This window comes from Mus caroli, chromosome X (genome assembly GCF_900094665.2).
Source record: "Mus caroli chromosome X, CAROLI_EIJ_v1.1, whole genome shotgun sequence".
NCBI classification, from domain to species: domain Eukaryota; kingdom Metazoa; phylum Chordata; class Mammalia; order Rodentia; family Muridae; genus Mus; species Mus caroli.
Window position 1 is genome coordinate 34,916,779 of NC_034589.1, and position 5,178 is coordinate 34,921,956.

The 5,178-nt window shown below is 39.3% G+C and overlaps 1 pseudogene; it reads left to right on the forward strand.

The window, feature by feature from the left end:
• Positions 1–5,178, forward strand: part of LOC110287123 — a 24,228-nt pseudogene that overhangs the window by 1,696 nt on the left and 17,354 nt on the right.

The window sequence follows — 5,178 nt, forward strand, 5'->3', positions numbered from 1 at the left end:
GGCCATCACTGGAAAGAGAGGCCCATTGGACATGCAAACTTTACATGCCCCAGTACAGGGGAACGTCAGGGCCAAAAAATGGGAATGGGTGGGTAGGGAAGTGGGGGTGGGAGGGTATGGGGGACTTTTGGGATAGCATTGGAAATGTAATTGGGGAAAATATGTAATAAAAAAATTCAAAAAAAAAAAGTAAAGACAGTTATAGGGACAAGAGAGGACTGAAAACACAGAGCCTTGGAGTCAGCCTGTCAAAGGACAAAATGACACCCTCCCACACTGCATAACACCCAAGAGCCATTTCTTGTGCTCCCAGTCTTCTCAATTAAGGGTCCAGGGCCAAGAACAGAACTGGTTTTGTGACACCTTCATGAGTGCCACCAAATTTGTTCAAAGTGAAAGATTTCTCCTCTGCCATTTGTAAGTCTCACCATACCTAAAAAGGTCTCTAGAACAACCCCTCATCCCCCAAAAAAGTAAGAGCATTTTTTATTCAAATGTGACATTACCAAATGCCTTTGGGTTTCTATTGACATCTTCTGAATTCCTCTCCATCTAATAATTTTTAAAACTTACATGTTGCACATCTACTTGCTATGGAGACGAAGAGTTTATAGTTTATTCGGGCCAGTAAGCAGTCCAAATTCACCTGGACACATTTCATAGAGATGTTTATTCCCATTTGGGCTCTGTCATTTAAGAATTGTCTGTTCATTTACTTAGTCCCTTAATTGATCTTCTTTTTAATCTCTTCCTGTTTGTTTGTTTGTTTGTTTTTGTTTTTGTTTTTTTTCTAGTTCCCTGTGTTCTCTATATCAGAGATTCTCAACCCCTTTGGGGGCCAAACAATGCTTTCACAGGGGTTGCCTAAGACCTTGAGAAAACACAGATATTTACATAGCAGTAGCAAAATTACACTTATGAAGTAGCAATGAAAATAATGTTATGGTTGGGGGGTCACCTCAACATGAGGAACTGTATTAAAGGGTTCCGGCATTACGAAGGTTGAGAGCAACTGCTCTCTATATAAAAATTTCTGCCAAATGTTATAACAGTTACTTTTCCTGTTTCTGTGGTTTTGAAAAAACTAACAAAAATCAACTTAAGGGATAAGAGATTTGTTATGGCTCACGGATTTAGGATGCAGTCCACCGTGTCAGGGAAATCATGGCAGCAGGAGATTCAGGCAGCTGTTAACATTGCATGGAACGTGAAAATACGGGTGCTCAGATCGCTTTCTCCTTTTTATACAGCCCAGGATCCCAGCCCAGGAGATGCTACCACTCACATTTAAAGTGGGTCTTCCCACGTCATTTAACCTAATCTAGACAATCCCTCACAGTCATGCAAGAGAGTTGTCTCCAAGGTGATTAGACCCTGTCCAGTTGACAATCTATTTAAACCACTCCGGATGTCCTTAGCAGAGATTTTCTAATTCTGTAGGCATTCCATTCATATACTTAAGTGTTTCTTTTGCTGTTCAAAAGTTTTTCAGTTTCATGAGGTCCCAGCTATCAGTTGTTGGTGCTAATTCCTGAACAAGCAATCCTTTTTAGGAAGGATTTGCGTGTACCTGTATCTTAACATAATCTTGCCTATGTTTATGTCCATTAGTTTTAGAATTTGGGATCTTTACATTAAAGACTTTTTTATATTTGGAGTTGATTTTTATACAACATTAGAACTAGGGATCTAGCTTCATTATTTGATATATGTTTACCTGATTTTTCCAGCACCATTTACTGGATACATTGTGTTTTCGCCAATGTATAGTTTTGGACATCTTTACCAAAAACAGGTGGCTGTATTGGCACAGGCTTATATTTGGATCCTATATTTTATTCTATTGATCTGTGTCTATTTATGTTCCAGAACCGGGATGATTTTGTTACCAGAGCTCTGAAAGGTAACTTGAAACCAGGCATGTTTCAACTGTCAGCATTACGTATTTGCTAAAGGTTGTTTTGTCTATTCTGAGTCTATTGTGACTCCATGTGTATTTTATCATTGGGTTTTTTTTTGTTTTGTTTTATTTTATTTTTTGGTATTTCTGTGAAGAATTGTTTTGGAAATTTAGTTGTGATTGCATTGAATCTGCAAATTGGAAATAAACCAAAAAGCTTCTCCAGTAGGTGGGAGCCAGGAGGAGTGGTAAAAATTCATGTGTATGTCTTTGGGTATAATGCCTTATAAGTGTTCAATTATCCATTGATTAAAGAAAGCAGCCACACTGGACACCTTGACGTAAAATGGGAAAGTTCTAGAGTCACAGGTGTTGGAAGAGTGCATCCAAGCTGGCTGAGGTAAGCTGATGGTGCCATTAGTAGCTCTTAGCAACAGAGGAAACAAAAGACCTAGGGAAAGGACAATGGGAAAAGGCAGTTTAGCAATGTGATGGATGGATAAACCCAGTCCATCCATATGTAGGTTCTGTGCTGCAGTGGGTTCACAAGCACAAAGGTCACGTCATATTCAAAATAAGTCTTTTAACAATGTACCTTCTTATCTCTCAGCAACTGTGAAGGCAAGTCTTGAATGGAGTTGTTTTCTCAGTTTTTGTTTGTTTCTTTGTTTATGTTACTGATGCATCCTGGCACTTTATTCAAAATGCTTATCAGATCTAAGAGTTTTCTGGTTGAGTCTTCTGGTTTAGTCATAAAGAATCATATGAGATGCACATAAAAAATATCTTGACTTCTTTTCCTGTTAGAATCCCTTTTACTTCTTTTTCTTGTCTTAATGTTCAAAATAAAATAAACTTTCCAAAGAATCAGCTAGCTCTTTATTTCATAGATTCTAGGTTTTTGTTTTGTTTCATTTCATTTTGCATACGTGTGCTTTATATTGGTGTTTTTCATTTATTTGCTTTTGAGAAACAAATGGTCCCCCAGCCTATGAGGGCCTCAAACTTCCTAGGTAGCTGAGGATGTCCTTCCATTTCTAGTCATTCTGCCTCCATCTTCCAAATGATGCAATTACTATCACACCTTCTTTTATGCTCTTCTGAGAATCAAAGCTGGTTGTATCGTCTTGGGCAAACACTCGGCCAACTGAGCTCTAATCCGGCTTTCATTGATTCTTGGGTTTTGATACTGTTTCTCATGTCCATTTCATATATTTCTGGCCTGGTCTTATTTCTTTTGATCTCCTAGTTAAGAGTTTGACTTGTTCTTGTTTTTCCAAAGCCCTAAAGTACATCATTTTTTTTCTTTTTTTTTTAATTAGGTATTTTCCTCATTTACATTTCCAATGCTATCCCAAAAGTCCCCCATACCCTACCCCCCAACTCCCCTACCCACCCACTCCCCCTTTTTGGCCCTGGCGTTCCCCTGTACTGGGGCATATAAAGTTTGCATGTCCAATGGGCCTCTCTTTCCAGTGATGGCAGACTAGGCCATCTTTTGATACATATGCAGCTAGAGTCAAGAGCTCCGGGGTACTGGTTAGTTCATAATGTTGTTCCATCTATAGGGTTGCAGATCATCATTTATTTATTTAAGATCTCATTTTTGATGAAGACCCATATAGGCTGCGAATTTGTCTGTTAGGATGACTTTCCTTATATCCCATAGGTTTTTGTATTTTGTGGTTTCCTTTGTATTTAATCCTCAGATTCCTTCTTGGTTTTGTTTGTTTGGTTTTTGTTTTGTTTTTTTACTGATGCGTTCATTGTTCAATCATATGTTGTCAGACTCCATGAACTTGTGAATGTTCTGTTTTGCGCAGGCTGTGGATGGCTAGCTTTATCCCACTGTGGTTAGAGAAAATTATTATTTTTTTTTGTATTACAAGTATTTATTTCACTTTTCCTATATTTGTTCCTATTTGCTTTATGTCCTATTACATAATCTATGTTAAAGTTCTATGAGATGCCAAAAATAATGTGTATTAGTCAGTGTTTGCCTGGAAACATCTGTAGAATGTCAAATAGGTCCATTTGAAAAATTATGCCCTTTAACTTACACATCTTTCTGTGTATGTTTTGTTCTAGGGACCAGCCTCAATCATTAGTACTACTCTAAGATTAGAATATTGTCTGCAAACTGCAAAAACACTATGAAAGGATACCCCCTAACAGTAATAGTCAACTAAGAAATAATCACATCTTAAACCAGAGGTGAAAGGGGAGACAAGAGAGAATGAGAACACAGCAGGGAAGAGCAGGCATTGGGTAGTCTACAATATGAATAGCATTCCCTGCCCGTTTCCTTGTTCAAGCCTCAACTCTAGCCAATCCTTCAGGGCTCCCAGCTGTCAGTCACAGCTCTTGGCAGCTCTTCATAAAGTTAGATCCCATGCTGGTCCTGTCTCTAAGGCTCAAGTTGTGAAGGCTGAGTGGTCTCAGACCTGAGTGGTCTTTTGTGATGTCACAGTGGCTGGGCTACTTTTCATTGGTCAGGTTTTGACTGTGAGCCTGAGTTCTTACATGGCACCTTAAACCTTTGTCTATACCCCCCTGCAGACTGTGGCTCTAACCAGGTTTCTACTTCATTGACTGTTGCATGTTTCTGATGTACTATTACTTCACACAGTCTAGAAGCCAGGTTTTGGCATATAGTCAGTTTCATGTGTTTTGATTTTGGTTTCCAAAGACTGTGGGTTCGTGGGGGGTGAGGGGGGGGTTGAAGTGCTCCTCTCTTCTCTTCTTCTGCTCCTCCTCCTCGGTTCTTCCTCCTCCTTCTTATATTCAGAGATAGCATTTTACTCTGTGGCCTTGACTTGCCTGGAATTCATTATATAGACCAGGTCGGCCTTGAGCTCAAGAGATGTGCCCACCTCTGCAACCCAAACATTGGTGTTAAAAACATACATCCTCATACCTAAACCAAGGTTTTTTGTTTTTTTTTTTTAATTTTATTTATAGAGTACATTTAACCTAATATATCCAAAACACCATCAATGTCCCTGATATGAAATCTATTGTGGCGGTTTACTTTTTTTTTAATAATTTTGAATAGCTATTTTCCTCCTTTACATTTCCAATACTATCCCAAAAGTCCCCCATACCCTCCCCACCAACTCCCCTACCCACCCACTCCCACTTTTTAGCCCCGGCGTTCCCCTGTACTGGGGCATATAAAGTTTGTGTGACCAATGGGCCTCTCTTTCCAGTGATGGCCGACTAGGCCATCTTTTGATACATATGCAGCTAGAGACAAGAGCTCCGGGGTTCTGGTTAGG